At 45.0% G+C, this 21,003-nt stretch overlaps 1 pseudogene; it reads right to left on the bottom strand.

Moving 5' to 3' along the window:
* Positions 1–628: 628 nt before the first annotated feature.
* On the bottom strand, positions 629–17,834 carry LOC121840359 (annotated as a pseudogene).
* Between the last annotated feature and the right edge of the window lie 3,169 nt (positions 17,835–21,003).

Here is a 21,003-nt window from a genome sequence, read left to right on the forward strand (position 1 = left end):
CTAGACACCTGCCCAGAGGTAAGCTACAACCTTTACCCGTTCCTCAACGGCCGTGGTCGCACCTGTCGGTGGATTTTTTGACTGATCTTCCACCTTCACAGGGTTACACCACGATCCTGGTCGTTGTGGATCGGTTTTCTAAGTCCTGTCGTCTCCTCCCTCCTCCCTCTCCCTACGACCTTACAAACTGCAGAGGCCCTGTTTACACACGTTTTCCGGCACTATGGGGTGCCTGAGGATATAGTGTCTGATCGGGGTCCCCAGTTCACATCAAGGGTCTGGAAGGCGTTCATGGAACGTCTGGGGATCTCGGTTAGTCTTACCTCAGGTTTTCACCCCGAGAGTAATGAGCAGGTGGAGAGAGTTAACCAGGATGTGGGTAGGTTTCTGCGGTCTTATTGCCAGGACCGGCGAAGTTCGTGCCCTGGGCAGAGATGGCCCAGAACTCGCTACGTCACTCCTCCACTAACCTTACTCCTTTTCAATGTGTATTAGGGTATCAGCCGGTTCTGGCTCCTTGGCATCAGAGTCAGACCGAGGCTCCTGCGGTGGACAATTGGTTTCGGCACGCTGAGGAAACCTGGGAGGCAGCCCACGTCCACCTTCAGTGCGCCATTGAAACACCTTACTAGTACAGGATACTCATGTCATCAGCGTTATAGAAGGACACCTTCCTCTCATCACAGTCCAGGAGCACCCAACCTGCAGGACACAACATGGAGGAGAGAGAGAAACAACCAGATGTTATCAGGTGAAGCAGTACTGGATCAATGTGTTTTAAATAATCACTTTAAGCTCCAATACTCCATGGGTCTCACGCTTAGGAAAAAAATAACCCTTTGAAGAACCCTTTTTGGTTCCAGGTGCCTGCAGAGTACTGGTCTCCCTCCCTCAGTCGTAGGGTCCAGGAACCGCTCTCAGGACTCAGCTTGACCCGGACCTGACTGTCAACCCTCAACACTCCACGCCCAGGTCCCACTTGGCCTTGCTGCCCACGCCTAGCTAGAGGGAGGGAGGGATAGATATGAGTAAATAAATACCACAATACAATATCCTGTTATAGAATAAACACTGAAAGACTAGTGTCCTGTCCAGCGGGTGTACTGGTACTTCAAGCTGTCTCACTACATAAACAGGAAATAGACTAGTGTCCTGTCCAGAGGGTGTACTGGTACATCAAGCTGTCTCACTACAGAAACAGGAGATAGACTAGTGTCCTGTCCAGGGGGGTGTACTGGTACATCAAGCTGTCTCACTACAGAAACAGGAGATAGACTAGTGTCCTGTCCGGGGGGTGGCCTGGTACATCAAGCTGTCTCACTACAGAAACAGGAGATAGACTAGTGTCCTGTCCAGGGGGTGGCCTGGTACATCAAGCTGTCTCACTACAGAAACAGGAGATAGACTAGTGTCCTATCCAGGGGGTGGCCTGGTACATCAAGCTGTCTCACTACAGAAACAGGAGATAGACTAGTGTCCTGTCCAGGGGGTGTCCTATACATCAGAAACGGGAGATATGATTGGACAAGGCTACTTAACAACACAGGAACATTAGTAGTACTTATATTTACTGTGTACACACACACACACACACACACACACAAATCTACCTCCCAGTAGTGTAAGCCCTGAGGAGCCCCCAGCACATTGACAGGCTGTAGGAACCTCTTAGGGTTGGGCTGGTAAGGGACCATGCTACCACAGTCTACTGCTATGGTTCTGTCTCTGGATACATAGACACTGGGGTGGGCCGTGTCCATATCTAACGTTAACCGGGGCCGGACCTGAGGGGAGAAGGGTTACATAAAGGTCGCTTTCCAATTGGTCATTTTATTCTATTTAATTTTACAGGGAGGTCAACATTGAGGCCCAGGTCTCTTTTTCCAGTGAGCCCTGAAGAGACATAGAAAATACACGCCTTAATGCTTTAAAAACAACCGTAGGATACACGCAGCTTTAAAAAAAAAACTAGGATACAGCATCTTGTAAACAACCGTAGGATAAAACATCTTTAAAACAACCGTAGGATAAAACATCTTGTAAACAACCGTAGGATACAACATCTTGTAAACAACCGTAGGATACAACATCTTGTAAACAACCGTAGGATAAAACATCTTTAAAACAACCATAGGATAAAACATCTTGTAAACAACCGTAGGATACAACATCTTGTAAACAACCGTAGGATACAACATCTTGTAAACAACCGTAGGATACAACATCTTGTAAACAACCGTAGGATACAACATCTTGTAAACAACCGTAGGATAAAACATCTTGAAAACAACCGTAGGATAAAACATCTTGTAAACAACCGTAGGATAAAACATCTTTAAAACAACCGTAGGATACAACATCTTGTAAACAACCGTAGGATACAACATCTTGTAAACAACCGTAGGATACAACATCTTGTAAACAACCGTAGGATACAACATCTTGTAAACAACCGTAGGATAAAACATCTTTAAAACAACCATAGGATAAAACATCTTTAAAACAACCGTAGGATACAACATCTTGTAAACAACCGTAGGATAAAACATCTTTAAAACAACCATAGGATACAGCTGTACAAACAACCGCAAGATATAGCAGTTTCCTGCTTTAAGTGACGCTGTACTTGGTTCCATGTTTAAGAGACTAAAAACAGTTCTCCCTAGAGTAACAAAGTACATGAAAGACAAGCCAGTCCTGAGATCGTGCTGGATAAATGCTGACTACACTGGCCACTATTAGGTGCTGACTACACTGGCCACTCTTAGGTGCTGACTACACTGGCCACTCTTAGATGCTGACTACACTGGCCACTCTTAGATGCTGACTACACTGGCCACTCTTAGATGCTGACTACACTGGCCACTCTTAGATGCTGACTACACTGGCCACTCTTAGATGCTGACTACACTGGCCACTCTTAGGGCCACTGCTGAATACACTGGCCACTCTTAGATGCTGACTAACTCTTAGATGCTGACTACACTGGCCACTCTTAGATGCTGACTACACTGGCCACTCTTAGATGCTGACTACACTGGCCACTCTTAGATGCTGACTACACTGGCCACTCTTAGATGCTGACTACACTGGCCACTCTTAGATGCTGACTACACTGGCCACTCTTAGATGCTGACTACACTGGCCACTCTTAGATGCTGACTACACTGGCCACTCTTAGATGCTGACTACACTGGCCACTCTTAGATGCCACTGGCCACTCTTAGATGCTGACTACACTGGCCATTTTTAGATGCTAACTACACTGGCCATTCTTAGATGCTGACTACACTGGCCACTCTTAGATGCTGACTACACTGGCCACTCTTAGATGCTGACTACACTGGCCACTCTTAGATGCTGACTACACTGGCCACTCTTAGATGCTGACTACACTGGCCACTCTTAGATGCTGAATACACTGGCCACTCTTAGATGCTGACTACACTGGCCACTCTTAGATGCTAACTACACTGGCCACTCTTAGATGCTGACTACACTGGCCACTCTTAGATGCTGACTACACTGGCCACTCTTAGATGCTGACTACACTGGCCACTCTTAGATGCTGACTACACTGGCCACTCTTAGATGCTGACTACACTGGCCACTCTTAGATGCTGACTACACTGGCCATTCTTAGATGCTGACTACACTGGCCACTTTAGATGCTGACTACACTGGCCATTTTTAGATGCTGAATACACTGGCCACTCTTAGATGCTGACTACACTGGCCATTCTTAGATGCTAACTACACTGGCCACTCTTAGATGCTGACTACACTGGCCACTCTTAGATGCTGACTACACTGGCCACTCTTAGATGCTGACTACACTGGCCATTTTTAGATGCTAACTACACTGGCCATTCTTAGATGCTGACTACACTGGCCACTCTTAGATGCTGACTACACTGGCCATTCTTAGATGCTGACTACACTGGCCACTCTTAGATGCTGACTACACTGGCCACTCTTAGATGCTGACTACACTGGCCACTCTTAGATGCTGACTACACTGGCCACTCTTAGATGCTGACTACACTGGCCACTCTTAGATGCTGACTACACTGGCCATTTTTAGATGCTAACTACACTGGCCATTCTTAGATGCTGACTACACTGGCCACTCTTAGATGCTGACTACACTGGCCACTCTTAGGTGCTGACTACACTGGCCACTCTTAGATGCTGACTACACTGGCCACTCTTAGATGCTGACTACACTGGCCATTTTTAGATGCTAACTACACTGGCCATTCTTAGATGCTGACTACACTGGCCACTCTTAGATGCTGACTACACTGGCCATTCTTAGATGCTGACTACACTGGCCACTCTTAGATGCTGACTACACTGGCCACTCTTAGATGCTGACTACACTGGCCACTCTTAGATGCTGACTACACTGGCCACTCTTAGATGCTGACTACACTGGCCACTCTTAGATGCTGACTACACTGGCCATTTTTAGATGCTAACTACACTGGCCATTCTTAGATGCTGAATACACTGGCCACTCTTAGATGCTGACTACACTGGCCACACTTAGATGCTGACTACCCTGGCCATTGCTAGCTTATTTGTCCTGGGAGATTAACATGTTTTGGGTTGACATTTTACTTGAAATGCATATGGTTCTTTTTTGAGCTGGATCTTGTAGAATTTTCATGCGGAGTCATACTCCGACTATCAACACTAGAAAAGCTGGGCATTTGGCTATCCCATTCTGAGCCAAAGCATTCGAACAGTCCAATAAATACATCGCTATTGCAAATAAATATAATCTGGTTGTATCCACCGGATGTGTTCCAAACTCACTAAAAGTGGCAGTAACAAAGCTACACTTGAAAGAGCCAAACCTTGACCCAGAAAATATAAAGGACTATCGGCCTATATCAAATCTTCTATTCCTCTCAAAAATGTTAGAAAAATCTGTTGCGCAGCAACTCACTGCCTTCCTGAAGACAAACAATGTATACGAAATGCTTCAGTCTGGTTTTAGACCCCATCATAGCACTGAGACTGCACTTAAGAAGGTGGTATAAATGAACTTTTAATGGAGTCAGACTGAGGCCTGGCATCTGTTCTCGTGCTCCTAGACCTTAGTGTTGCATTTGATACCATCGATCACCACATTCTTTTGGAGAGATTGGAAACCCAAATTGGTCTTCATGGACAAGTTCTGGCCTGGTTTAGATCTTATCTGTCGGAAAGATATCAGTTTGTCTCTGTGGATGGTTTGTCCTCTAACCAATCAACTGTAAGTTTCGGTGTTCCTCAAGGTTCTGCTTTAGGACCACTATTGTTTCCACTATATATTTTACCTCTTGGTGATGTCATTCGAAAACATAATGTTAACTTTCACTGCTATGCAGATGACACACAGCTGTACATTTCGATGAAACATGGTGAAGCCCCAAAATTGCCCTCGCTGGAAGCCTGTGTTTCAGACATAAGGAAGTGGATGGCTGCAAATGTTCTACTTTTAAACTCGGACAAAACAGAGATTCTTGTTCTAGGTCCCAAGAAACAAAGAGATCTTGTGTTGAATCTGACAATTAATCTTGATGGTTGTGTCAAATAAAACTGTGAAGGGCCTCGGCGTTACTCTGGAACCTGATCTTTCTTTTGACAAATGTATCAAGACTGTTTCAAGAAACCTTCTGTCCAAAAATGATGCAGAAACATTAATCCATGCTTTTGTCACTTTTAGGTTAGACTACTGCAATTCTCTACTTTCCGGCTACCCGGATAAAGCACCAAATAAACTTCAGTTAGTGCTAAATACGGCTGCTAGAATCTTGACTACAACTAAAAAAATGTATCATATTACTGCAGTGCTAGCCTCTCTACACTGGCTTCCTGTTAAGGCAAGGGCTGATTTCAAGGTTTTACTGCTAACCTACAAAGCATTACATGGGCTTGCTCCTACCTCTCTCTCTGATTTGGTCCTGCCGTACATACCTACACGTACGCTATGGTCACAAGACGCAGGCCTCCTTACTGTCCCTAGAATTTCTAAGCAAACAGCTGGAGGCAGAGCTTTCTCCTATAGAGCTACATTTTAATGGAATGGTCTGCCTACCCATGTGAGAGACGCAAACTCGGTCTCAACCTTAAAGTCTTTATTGAAGACTCATCTCTTCAGTAGGTCCTATGATTGAGTGTAATCTGGCCCAGGAGTGTGAAGGTGAACCGAAAGGCACTGGAGCAACGAACCGCCCTTGCTGTCTCTGCCTGGCCGGTTCCCCTCTCTCCACTGGGATTCTTTGCCTCTAACCCTGTTACAGGGGCTGAGTCACTGGCTTACTGGTGCTCTTCCATGGCATCCTTGGGAGGGGTGCGTCACTTGAGTGGGTTGAGTCATTGACGTGATCTTCCTGCCTGGGTTGGCACCCCCTCTCTTTGTGGGCTATACTCGGCCTTGTCTCAGGATGGTAAGTTGGTGGTTGAAGATATCCCTCTGGGGTTGTGCGGGCTGTGCTTTGACAAAGTGGGTGGGGTTATATCCTGCCTGTTTGGCCCCATTGTCGGATGGGGCCACAGTGTCTCCCGACCACTCCTGTCTCAGCCTCCAGTATTTATGCTGCAGTACTTTATGTGTCGGGGGGCTAGGGTCAGTCTGTTATATCTGGAGTATTTCCCCTGTCTTATCCAGTGTCCTGTGTGAATTTAAGTATGCTTTCTCTCTTTCTCTCTTTCTTTCTCTCTTTTTCTCTTTGTTTCTTTCTCTCTCTCTGAGGACCTGAGCCCTAGGACCATGCCTCAGGACTATCTGGCCTGATGACTCCTTGCTGTCCCCAGTCCACCTGGCCGTGCTGCTGCTCCAGTTTCAACTGTTCTGCCTGCGACTATGGAATCCTGACCTGTTCACCGGACGTGCTACCTTTTCCAGACCTGCTGTTTTCAACTCTCTAGAGACAGCAGGAGTGGTAGAGATACTCTCAATGATCGGCTATGAAAAGCCAAGTGACATTTACTCCTGAGGTGCTGACCTGTTGCACCCTCGACAACTACTGTGATTATTATTATTTGACCATGCTGGTCTTCTATGAACATTTGAACATCTTCTATGAGGGGTGGCCATGTTCTGTTATAATCTCCACCCGGCACAGCCAGAAGAGGACTGGCCACCCCTCATACCCTGGTACCTCTCTAGGTTTCTTCCTAGGTTCTGGCCTTTCTAGGGAGTTTTTCCTAGCCACCGTGCTTCTACACCTGCATTGCTTGCTGTTTGGGGTTTTAGGCTGGGTTTCTGTACAGCACTTTTGAGATATCAGCTGATGTAAGAAGGGCTTTATAAATACATTTGATTTGATTTGACTAGGATGAAAGCCCACCCACTGGGGAGCCAGGCACAGCCAATCAGAAAGAGTTTTTCCCCACAAAGGGGCTTTATTTTAGCCAGAAATACTCCTCAGTTTAATCTACTGTCCGGTTGGCTGGTCTCAGATGATCCCGCAGGTGAAGAAGCAGGATGTGGAGGTCCTGGGTTGGCATGGTTACGCGTGTTCTATGGTTGTGAGGCCGGATGGACGTACTCCCACATTTAGACAGATTTCCAATGTCCACTGCTGTTGTTTCTTTGCCCAGGCAAGTTTCTTCTCATAGGTGTCCTTTAGGTTTATTTGCAGCAATTCGACCATGAAGGCCTGATATTCCCTATATAGTGAACTACTTTAGACCAGAGCCCTATTCCCTATATAGTACACTACTTTAGACCAGAGTCCTATTCCCTATGTAGTGAACTACTTTAGACCAGATCCCTATTCCCTATGTAGTCCACTACGTTTAGACCAGAGCCCTATTCCCTATATAGTGCACTACTTTAGACCAGAGCCCTATTCCCTATATAGTGAACTACTTTAGACCAGAGCCCTATTCCCTATATAGTACACTACTTTAGACCAGAGTCCTATTCCCTATGTAGTGAACTACTTTAGACCAGATCCCTATTCCCTATGTAGTCCACTATTTTAGGCCACAGACTTTTCCCTATATAGTGCACTTCTTCAGACCAGGGCCCTATTCCCTATATAGTGCACTACTTTAGACCAGAGCCCTATTCCCTATATAGTGCACTACTTTAGACCAGAGCCCTATTCCCTATATAGTGCACTACTTTAGACCAGAGCCCTATTCCCTATATAGTGCACAATTTTAGACCAGAGCCCTATTCCCTATATAGTGCACTACGTTAGACCAGAGCCCTATTTCCTATATAGTGTACTACTTTAGACCAGAGGCCCTATTCCCTATATAGTGCACTACTTTAGACCAGGGCCCTATTCCCTATATAGTGCACTACTTTAGACCAGAGCCCTATTCCCTATATAGTGCACTACTTTAGACCAGAGCCCTCTTCCCTATATAGTGCACTACTTTAAACCAGAGCCCTATTCCCTATATAGTACACTACGTTAGACCAGAGCCCTATTCCCTATATAGTACACTACTTTAGACCAGAGTCATATTCCCTATGTAGTGAACTACTTTAGACCAGATCCCTATTCCCTATGTAGTCCACTATTTTAGGCCACAGACTTTTCCCTATATAGTGCACTTCTTCAGACCAGGGCCCTATTCTCTATATAGTACACTACTTTAGACCAGAGCCCTATTCCCTATATAGTGCACTACTTCTGTATGAGCACTGGATAAACGGAGTGCCCTATGAAGCATGTGTGCTCCTTTACTAACACAAATCATCTTTTGACATTATATTAAAACAAACATGTTAGACAGTGAAGAAGTTCAATAACACTGTTGTCCATGACATCAGAGGAGGGGTAGCAGTCAGAGATGAACATTATCACCGTGGAAACTGCAGATGGGGACATCAGTGAAAGGTGTTAATTCCACTGAGACAGAGAGAGAGACAGAGAGACGGAGAGATGGAGAGAGAGACAGAGACAGACACAGCCAGAGAGAGACGGAGAGAGAGACAGAGAGACAGAGAGACAGAGAGAGAGAGAGACGGAGAGAGAGACAGAGAGACGGAGAGAGAGACAGAGAGAGAGACAAAGAGACTTAGTACAGACTTAGTGAGCATAGCCTTGCTAAAGAGAAAGGCTGCCATAGGCAGACATGGCTCTCAAGAGAAGACAGGCTATGTGCTCACTGCTCACTGCCCACAAAATGAGGTGGAAACTGAGCTGCACTTCCTAACCTCCTGCCCAATGTATGACCATATTAGAGAGACATATTTCCGTCATATTACACAGATCCACAAAGAATTTGAAAACAAATCCAAGTTTGATAAACTCCCATATCTACTGGGTGAAATTCCACAGTGTGCCATCACAGCAGCAAGATTTGTGACCTGTTGCCACAAGAAAAGGGCAACCAGTGTAAATACAACCCATATGTATGCTTATTTATTTTCCCTTGTGTTCTTTAACCATTTGTACATCGTTACAACACTGTATATATATATATATGTATAATACGACATTTGTAATGTCTTTATTGTTTTGAAATATCTGTATGTGTAATGTTTACTGTTAATTTGTATTGTTTATTTCACTTTTGTATATTATCTACCTCACAGAGACAGAGACAGAGACAGAGTGACAGACAGACAGACAGACAGAGAGAGACAGAGAGAGACAAAGAGAGACAGAGAGAGACAGAGACAGAGACAGAGAGAGAGAGAGAGAGAGAGAGAGACAGACAGTGAGAGAGACAGAGAGAGAGACAGAAAGAGAGAGATTGGACAGAGAGAGAGAGAGAGATTGGAAAGAATGTCTGTCAAACTAGAATGCTATTTGGCCCTAAACAGAGAGTACACAGTGGCAGAATACCCTTAACCATTTGTACATTGTTGCAACACTGTATATACATATTTATACGTAATATGACAAATGTCTTTATTGTTTTGAAACTTCTGTATGTGTAATGTTTACTGTTAATTTATTGTTTATTTCACTTTTGTATATTATCTACCTAAATTGCTTTGGCAATGTTAACACGTTTACCATGCCAATAAAGCCCCTTGAATTGAATTGAATTGAGACGGAGAGAGAGACAGAGATAGACACAGACAGAGAGAGACAGAAAGAGAGACACCGAGAGATGGAGAGAGAGAGAGAGAGAGAGAGACTGAGAGAGAGAGAGAGACTGAGAGAGACTGAGAGAGACAGAGAGAGAGAGAGAGAGACAGAGACAGAGAGAGACAGAAAGAGAGACACAGAGAGATGGAGAGAGAGAGAGAGAAAGACAGAGATAGACAGACAGAGACACAGAAAGTGAGAGACAGAGAGATGGAGAGAGAGAGACAGAGAGAGACAGAGAGAGACAGAGAGAGACAGAGAGAGACAGAGACAGAGAGAAAACTGGAATACTGTCGACAATAATAAACACTTTGAATACCATACAATGGACTTCCCAACTGGAATATGAGGATTTTTCTGCCATTGAAATCCTTCTGCATACTTACAGTTGAAGTCAGAAGTTTACATACACCTTAGCCAAATACATTTAAACTCAGTTTTTCACAATTCCTGACATTTAATCCTAGTAAAAATTCCCTGTCTTAGGTCAGTTAGGATCACCACTTTATTTTAAGAATGTGAAATGTCAGAATAATACTAGAGAGAATTATTTATTTAAGCATTTATTTATTTCATCACATTCCCAGTTGGTCAGAAGTTCACATACACTCAATTAGTATTTGGTAGCATTGCCTTTAAATTGATTAACTTGGGTCAAACGTTTCGGTGAGCCTTCCACAAGCTTCCCACAATAAGTTGGGTGAATTTTGGCCCATTCCTCCTGACAGAGTTGGTGTAACTGAGTCAGATTTATAGGCCTCCTTGCTCGCACATGCTTTTTCAGTTCCTCCCACACATTTTCTATAGGATTGAGGTCAGGGCTTTGTGATGGCCACTCCAATACCTTGACTTTGTTGTTCTTAAGCAATTTTGCCACAACTTTGGAAGTATGCTTGGGGTCATTGTCCATTTGGAAAACACATTTGTGACCAAGCTTTAACTTCCTGACTGATGTCTTGAGGTGTTGCTTGAATATATCCACATAATTTCCCTATCTCATGATGCCATCTATTTTGTGAAGTGCACCAGTCCTTTCTGCAGCAAAGCACCCCCACAAACATGATGCTGCCACCCCCGTGCTTTACTGTTGGGATGGTGTCCTTCGGCTTGCAAGCCTCCTCCTTTTTCCTCCAAACATAACGATGGTTATTATGGCCGTACAGTTATATTTTTGTTTCATTAGACCAGAGGACATTTCTCCAAGAAGTACGATCTTTGTCCCCATGTGCAGTTGCAAACCGTAGTCTGTTTTTTTAATGGCGGTTTTGGAGCAGTGGCTTCTTCCTTGCTGAGCTGCCTTTCAGGTTATTTCGATATAGGACTCGTTAGGACTCGTGCTTTTCATCAATCTACAAGCAATCTACAAGCAATACCGCATAATGACAAAGAGATAACAGGGTAAGACATTTTTTGCAAATTTACACAAGACTATAGAGGTCGAAGGAATTGTCTGTAGAGACAGGATTATGTCATGGTACAGATATGGGGAAGGGTACTCAAAAATTGCATTGAAGGTCCCCAGAACACATAATTCTTACATATAAGAAGTTTGGAACCACCAACACTCTTCCTAGAGTCCACCTGGCCAAACTGAGCAATCGAGAGAGAAGGGCCTTGGTCAGGGAGGTGACCCAAGAACCTGATTGTCATCTGACAGAGCTCCAGAGTTCCTCTGTGGAGATGGCAGAAACTTCCAGAAGGACAACCATCTCTGCAGCACTCAGGCCTTTATGCTAGAGTGGCCAGATGGAAGCCACTCCTCAGTAAAAGGCACATGACAGCCCACTTGGAGTTTGCCAAAAGGCACCTAAAGGACAGTGTCCTTGAGTGGCCCAGACAGAGCCCGGACTTGAACCCGATCGAACATCTCTGTAGAGACCTGAAAATAGCTGTGCAGTGATGCTCCCCATCCTGACAGAGCTTGAGAGGATCTGCAGAGAAGAATGGGAGAAGCTCCCCAAATACAGATGTGCCAAGCTTGTAGCGTCATACCCACAAAACAAAATCAATCGCTTCCAAAGGTACTTCAAAAGTAAAGGATCTTACTTTCCTTTAAATGTGATATTTCAGTTTTAAACACATTTGACAGATTAAAAAAAAAATACATTTCAGAATAAGGCTGTAACAAAATGCAATCTCCATAGACAAACATTGGCAGAAGAATGGACTTACTGAAGAGCTCAGTGACTTTCAACGTGGCACTGTCATAGGATGCCACCATTCCAACAAGTCAGTTGGTCAAATTTCTGCCCTGCTAGAGATTCCCCGGTCAACTGTAAGTGCTGTTACTGTGAAGTGGAAACGTCTAGGAGCAACAACGGCTCAGCCGTGAAGTGGTAGGCCACACAAGCTCACAGAAGCAACGTCAGCACAAGAACTGTTCCATGGGAGCTTATTGAAATGGGTTTCCATGGCTGAGCAGCCGCATACAAGCCTAAGATCACCATGCAATGCCAAGTGTCAGCTGGAATGGTGTAAAGCTCGCCGCCATTGGACTCTGGAGCAGTGGAAACACGTTCTCTGAAGTGATGAATCACGCTCCACCATCTGGCAGTCCGACGGACAAATCTGGGTTTGGAGAACGCATAGTGCCAACTGTAAGGTTTGGTGGAGGAGGAATAATGGTCTGGGGCTGTTTTTCATGGTTCGGGCTCCTTATTTCCAGTGAAGGGAAATTTTAACGCTACAGAATACAATGGCATTCTAGACAATTCTGTGCTTCCAACTTTGTGGCAACAGAGGCCCTTTCCTGTTTCAGCATGACAATGCCCCTGTGCACAAAGTGACGTCCATACAGAAATGGTTTGTCGAGATCGGTGTGGAAGTACTTGACTGGCCTGCACAGAGCCCTGACCTCAACCCCATTGAACACCTTTGGGATGAATTGGAACGCTGACTGTGAGCCAGGCCTTATCGCCCAACATCAATACCGACCTCACTAATGCTCTTGTGGCTGAATGGAAGCAAGTCCCTGCAGCAATGTTCCAACATCGAGTAGACAGCCTTCCCAGAAGAGTGGAGGCTGTTATAGCAGCAATGTTCCAACATCTTGTGGAAAGCCTTCCCAGAAGAGTGGAGGCTGTTATAGCAGCAATGTTCCAACATCTAGTGGAAAGCCTTCCCAGAAGAGTGGAGGCTGTTATAGCAGCAATGTTCCAACATCTAGTGGAAAGCCTTCCCAGAAGAGTGGAGGCTGTTATAGCAGCAATGTTCCAACATCTAGTGGAAAGCCTTCCCAGAAGAGTGGAGGCTGTTATAGCAGCAATGTTCCAACATCTAGTGGAAAGCCTTCCCAGAAGAGTGGAGGCTGTTATAGCAGCAATGTTCCAACATCTTGTGGAAAGCCTTCCCAGAAGAGTGGAGGCTGTTATAGCAGCAATGTTCCAACATCTAGTGGAAAGCCTTCCCAGAAGAGTGGAGGCTGTTATAGCAGCAATGTTCCAACATCTAGTGGAAAGCCTTCCCAGAAGAGTGGAGGCTGTTATAGCAGCAATGTTCCAACATCTAGTGGAAAGCATTCCCAGAAGAGTGGAGGCTGTTATAGCAGCAATGTTCCAACATCTTGTGGAAAGCCTTCCCAGAAGAGTGGAGGCTGTTATAGCAGCAATGTTCCAACATCTAGTGGAAAGCCTTCCCAGAAGAGTGGAGGCTGTTATAGCAGCAATGTTCCAACATCTAGTGGAAAGCCTTCCCAGGAGAGTGGAGGCTGTTATAGCAGCAATGTTCCAACATCTAGTGGAAAGCCTTCCCAGAAGAGTGGGGGCTGTTATAGCAGCAATGTTCCAACATCTAGTGGAAAGCCTTCCTTGACGAGTGGAGGCTGTTGTAGCAGCAAAGGGGGGGACCAACTCCATATTAATGCCCATGATTTTAGAATGAGATGTTGGAAGAGCAGGTCTCCACATCCTGTTGGTCATGTAGTGTATATACCTACTTGGGATTTCTATAAACCCTGAAGAACTCTTCAATACCTCTACTAGTCCAGTCTGGTGCGTGGTAGTAGCAGCCTCATGCAAGATTCTGTGATCCAGCTGACCGACAGCCTCCAGGTGGCGTTGCAGCTGTTCCAGAGTAGCGCTCCTGCTCCCTCCGCAAGCCGTTCCAACACACGCCTCCTGCTCCCTCCGCAAGCCGTTCCAACACACACGCCTCCTGCTCCCTCCGCAAGCCGTTCCAACATACACGCCTCCTGCTCCACCTGCAACGCCTGGATCTCCCCCTGGATCCGCACCTGCAGCTCAGAGCCAATTCTCTACAGGGACAGAGAGAAGGATGGACTTCAAACTGGATATATGTTGACACCATCAATAAATCAACTCCATTAAATGAAATGTCCCTCTGGCAATATTAAGTTGACTGACTGAACGATTGACGATGTATCAATAGTCGTGTGTGTGTGTGTGTGTGTGTGTGTGTGTGTGTGTGTGTGTGTGTGTGTGTGTGTGGTGTGCATCACCTGAGATTAACTGACCTAAGAGTGCACAAACACACGCATGAATCAGGAAAACACACGGACAGAGACATATACACACTAATAACCAAACACATCCACCCCATATACACACACAGTAATAACCAAACCCCATCCATAAGGGAGGAACATAAATAACTCTTATCTACAGTCTACAGACCTCAACTTTAACACACTAATGATCTGAACCGACCGTGCCACGAGTATGTCGAAAGAATCAAGCCTTTAGACATTCGTCATAATTATCCTTCAATATACTTGTCAAACATGGCGTTTAGCCAATATTTACGTAATTAATTAAGTCTCATTAGGCTGTAGCTGGTATTCATATCATCATGTTAGCATCGGTTTGGACATGAGGCTGAAGCTAGTATTCATATCATCATGTTAGCATCGGTTTGGACATGAGGCTGTAGCTAGTATTCATATCATCACGTTAGCATCGGTTTGGACATGAGGCTGTAGCTAGTATTCATATCATCACCACACATGCAGTCAGAGCCAGTCCTAGCAGTGGCTCCCAGGGCTGAGTACCTTAACTTAATGTCATGTCTCATCTCGTGCCCTGTACATACATGTTAATGTCATGTCTCATCTCATGGGGGGATATGTATCTGCAGGCTTACAGGGCCACCAGTTGCCCCTCCCTGATATTAGGGCAAATAAAGAAATATGAAGGCAGAGGAAAGTGACCTTTGGCTGGAGATCATGCATCCCAAATGGCACCCTATTCCTTATATAGTGCACTACCACCCTGGTCGTAAGTAGTAGTGGACTATAAATGCTACAGGGTCATTTTGGGATGACCACGAGTAAATTGTCATTACACTGTGCTGCTTGGGGTGGGGGGGACAGAAAGGGGATGGGGGAGAGAGAGACAGAGGGAGAGAGACAGAGGGAGAGAGACAGAGGGAGAGAGACAGAGAGAAAACGAAAGAGTAACAGACAGAGACGAGAAGCCATTTTTTCCCCAATTCCTTAACTCAAAGGTCACTTTCCTTTCCTGCTTAGATATGACGACCAGGGTCTGAAGGCACAGTGATGCCAAAACCGTTGGTTTACATTACTGGAAGCTTGTATATAGATTTCTGACAAAAACATTTTTTTACAGCCGTCAGTTTACTAGCTGTTACCAACGTTTTGGGGTGTGAGCCAACTCATGCTTTTCATTAGTATAATAATAACAACAAAACACCACCACACAAAATTACACAAACGAAACCAACTCCCAACGAAACCACAACACCTCAAACCAAACAACTCACCTCAAACCACACCACCTCAAACCAACCAGCTCACCTCAAACCACAACACCTTAAACCAACCAACTCACCTCAAACCACACCACCTCAAACCAACCAACTCACCTCAAACCACACCACCTCAAACCAACCAACACCTCAAACCACCAACTCAAAACCAACCAACTCACCTCAAACCAACCAACTCACCTCAAACCAACCAACTCACCTCAAACCAACAACTCAAAACCAACAACTCACCTCAAACCAACCAACTCACAAACCAACCAACTCACCTCAAACCAACCAACTCAAACCAACCCACCAAACAACTCAAAACCACACCACCTCAAACCAACCAACCAGAAAACCAACCAACCACCAAACCAACCAACTCAAACCAACCAACTCACCTCACCTCAAACCAAACCACCTCAAACCAACCACCACCAAACAAACCAAACAACCAACTCACCTCAAACCAACAACTCACCTCAAACCAAACAAAACCACACCACCTCAAACCAAACAACCAACTCACCTCAAACCAAACAACTCACCTCAAACCAACCAACTCACCTCAAACCAAACCAACCAACTCACCTCAAACCAACCAACTCACCTCAAACCACAACTCACCTCAAACAACTCACCTCAAACCAAAACTCACCTCAAACCACAACACCTCAAACCAACCAACTCACCTCAAACCACACCACAAACCAACCAACTCACCTCAAACCACAACACCTCAAACCAACCAACTCACCTCAAACCACACCACCTCAAACCAACCAACTCACCTCAAACCACAACACCTCAAACCAACCAACTCACCTCAAACCAACCAACTCACCAAACCAACCAACTCAAAACCACAACACCTCAAACCAACCAACTCACCTCAAACCACAACCACCTCAAACCAACCAACTCACCTCAAACCACAACACCTCAAACCAACCAACTCACCTCAAACCAAACAACTCAAAACCAACCAACTCAAAACCATCCCAACCAACTCACAAACCAAACCTCAAACTCAAACCACAAACCAACCCACCTCAAACCAACCAACCCACCTCAAACCAAAACCACCTCAAACCAAAACCAGCCAGAAAACCAACCCGCCTCAAACCAAACCAACTCACCAACAAAAACCAACCAGCCACCACAAACCAAACCAACCTCAAACCAAACCACCAAACCAAACCACCTCAAACCAAACCACCTCAAACCAAACCACCTCAATCCAACCCGCCTGGGGCGGCAGGGTAGCCTAGTGGTTAGAGCATTGGACTAGTAACCGGAAGGTTGCAAGTTCAAACCCCCGAGCTCACAAGGTACAAATCTGTCGTTCTGCCCCTGAACAGGCAGTTAACCCACTGTTCCTAGGCCGCGATTGAAAATAAGAATTTGTTCTTAACTGACTTGCCTAGTTAAATAAAGGTAAAATAAAAAAATCCAACCCACCCCAAACCAACCCACCTCAAACATACCCACAACAAACCAACAAACCGGCAGGTAGTCTAGTGGTTAGAGCGTTGGACTAGTAACCGGAAGGTTGCAAGTTCTGCCCCTGAACAGGCAGTTAACCCACTGTTCCTAGGCCATCATTGAAAATAAGAATTTGTTCTTAACTGACTTGCCTAGTTAAATAAAGGTAAAAAAAAGAATTAAAAAACCCCACCTCAAACCAACACTAAACCAACCCACCTCAAACCAAACCAAACCAACCCAACCCCACAAACTGCAAAAGACAACCCTCTCTTAAAATAACTAACTCACATTCTGGACATAACAGTCCGAGGTGGAGGCCCTAACCTTCTCCACCATGGCCGTCACCAGATAGTTGGTCTGGAAGTGTTTGTTGGTGAACTCCTTCCTACACTGGGGACAGGAAACCGGTGTCTTGGTACTGATACAGTGCTTACAGAAGTGATGCATGCACCCCAGCATCACCGGCTCAGTAAAGAGGTCACAGCAGATGGCACAGGTCAAGTCTTCTCTGAGACTGGACTGGCTCTTACTGTTGGGAGCTGCCGCAGACATGATGGGGACGGTCTGTTCTTTTATAATGAGGCACTTCAGTTCATAGACAGGCTAGAGGCAGACCACAGGTCGGATAATGCTTTTTTTGTGTTGATAAAACACAGACACGCCGCTTTAAGCTTATTCCTATCAGTACAGTAACTGCACGCCGAGCTACACTGATAGACTCTGTGATATCAACTGACAGTAGGCTAATAGTTTACCCCATTAGCTTTCTAAACTCGGCACCATCTATTGTGGAATTTGTTGAAACACGAACTGTGTTTTCAGCCAGGCTACAATATAAACATCAGCCTTCAGAGAGTGGGCACCTAGCCAGCAAATGACATTAGTTCTATTACATAGCTGTTGGAGTTCTGTCTCTTAGAGATGAATGTACTTTGGTGCGAAAAGTGCAAATCAATCCCAGAACAACAGCAAAGGACCTTATGAAGATGCTGGAGGAAACAGGTACAAAACAATCTATATCCACAGTAAAACGAGTCCTATATCGAAATAACCTGAAAGGCCGCTCAGCAAGGAAGAAGCCACTGCTCCAAAACCGCCATTAAAAAAACAGACTACGGTTTGCAACTGCACAAGGGGACAAAGATTGTACTTCTTGGAGAAATGTCCTCTGGTCTAATGAAACAAAAATATAACTGTACGGCCATAATGACCATCGTTATGTTTGGAGGGAAAAGGAGGAGGCTTGCAAGCCGACGAACACCATCCTGACCTATGACCTGGAAACCCTGACTGTTGCTGTAATTCACAAGCGATACGGTAGCAGCTAACTAGCATCTGGGGAGAAAAAAAAACATTTAAAAAACATTGCGTTAGTTAGCTAGTTAGCTAGTTAGTTAGTTAGTATGCTAGTTAGTTAGTTAGTTAGTTATCTAGTTAGTTATCTAGTTAGCTAGTTAGTTAGTTAGCTAGTTAGTATGCTAGATAGTTTGCCAGCTAACTATAAACCCAGAGGTACAACATCTCGAGGCATCCGGGAACGCTTTCAAGGCAGACCAAACCGACCAGGCCCGGGGTTTGGGGTTTGAGAAGGCAATGAGAGAAGTAAAACATTATTCTTTCTCTGTTCATTTTCTCGAAATCTAAAGGCACAACGTAGATTCAAGCCAATGTCTTAAGTAGTTAACCACTTAAATACTCTAACATTTATATTTTGAATATGCTTCACTGCTCCCACTGATGTAATCCTTTGAAATATCTGTATATATTCTTAAAAAACAAATAACAACGACTATCTATATATCTCTCCACACACCGTCTCACGTCCCCATTCTCTCCTGCCCTAAATCGTGTCCACATCTATACTTGGTTTCAGGAAAAATCAAGGGAGGAACGTTCCCCAATGCTGGCCATGGATCACTGGATCATTCACATACCACTGTTTACTTTGTACTGACCAGATGGACCAATTACGGCAGCCTTTGTACTTTTGGGACGTGCCCAGGACATCTTGTATTCTGTTCAGGGTTGCCATGTCTGCGATTTACCAGGAAAATTGAGCTACTTTGAAATGTCGCAGGTGAAAATGTATTTCAGGTTTTTGGGCCTACTTCTAAATTGTACTAAATTGCAATATATATTTGACTGTGACCTGCAACTGCTGACTATCCGGCAGTGAGGCAGCCTGTTGTTGAATGTGTGAATAGTGGGGAGAGCCAGAGGGCTGTGTGTTGAGACTGAGCGCTGCAGCTGAGTCACATGCTGACACGAGCATTGCAAAATACATTTTGAAGACTGGCAGGTCGGATAGGGGAGACTTGTTTGTGGAGAGGATGGTGCTGTTAATGGGATTGGAGAGGATGGTGCTGTTAATGGGATTGGAGAGGATGGTGCTGTTAATGGGATTGGAGAGGATGGTGCTGTTAATGGGATTGGAGAGGATGGTGCTGTTAATGGGATTGGAGAGGATGGTGCTGTTAATGGGATTGGAGAGGATGGTGCTGTTAATGGGATTGGAGAGGATGGTGCTGTTAATGGGATTGGAGAGGATGGTGCTGTTAATGGGATTGGAGAGGATGGTGCTGTTAATGGGATTGGTGTGGTGTCTCAAAGTGGTGTATCTATTTCACTTTCTAAGAGGAACAGGACTAATGAAGAGAATTTAATGTAGGTAGGCCGTAACTGGCCTCACACTCCAGTAGGGGGCGCTGTATGCGCCATTGGAAGTTGGATGCGGATCCCGTCAGCCCAATCCCACAGCAGAAGAAGAATGATCCAGTTGGGTTGTGAAAGATGGTGGAAAATGAGGCTTAGTTTGAAACTGCTAGAGAGTCGGGTGACGATAATAGCACAGAGAATGAGAGGGAATGGGTTACAATGGCAAAGAAGAAGGAAAACAAGAGAAGTAACGCTGTGGTGGACAATAGGAAACCCCTAGACTCGGTTTTAGTCGGAATGAGGGTGTTGGACCAATGCTACATGGGAAATCGGTTCAACGTCTCGAGGAACATTTGGAATGTGTTGGAGGAAAGTGTGGAGTTGGTGAGTTACAAGAAGCCATCTAATTTAGATTTTTTTGTGTGTCTGCGGAGTAGAAGAAGCGCTTGTAAGCCTCAACAAGATATCAGAGTGGAACGTTTCCTGTATTGTTTTTTGAAGCAGGGTGCTCATCAAGGGGGTTATTTCTGGGGTGTCTCAAGAAGTAAAGGCAGAGGATTGAACCTTTCTAGGGCAGGCGTTCCGCTAGCGGAACCCCTCGACAACATTCCGCTGAAAAGGCAGCACGCGAAATTCTAAAATATTTGTTTGAAATATGTAACTTTCACACATTAACAAGTCCAAATGATCAGATGGTCATGTACAGGTAGAGATATTGGTGTGCAAAAGAGCAGAAAAGTAAATAAATATAAACAGTATGGGGATGAGGTAGGTAAAATTGGGTGGGCTATTTACCGATAGACTATGTACAGCTGCAGCGATCGGTTAACTGCTCAGATAGCAGATGTTTGAAGTTGGTGAGGGAGATAAAAGTCTCCAACTTCAGAGTTATTTGCAATTCATTCCAGTCACAGGCAGCAGAGAACTGGAAGGAAAGGTGGCTAAATGAGGTGTTGGCTTTAGGGATGATCAGTGAGATACACCTGCTGGAGCGCGTGCTACGGATGGGTGTTGCCATCGTGACCAGTGAACTGAGATAAGGCGGAGCTTTACCTAGCATGGACTTGTAGATGACCTGGAG

The sequence above is a fragment of the Oncorhynchus tshawytscha genome, linkage group LG21 (assembly GCF_018296145.1).
Source record: "Oncorhynchus tshawytscha isolate Ot180627B linkage group LG21, Otsh_v2.0, whole genome shotgun sequence".
Lineage (NCBI taxonomy): Eukaryota > Metazoa > Chordata > Actinopteri > Salmoniformes > Salmonidae > Oncorhynchus > Oncorhynchus tshawytscha.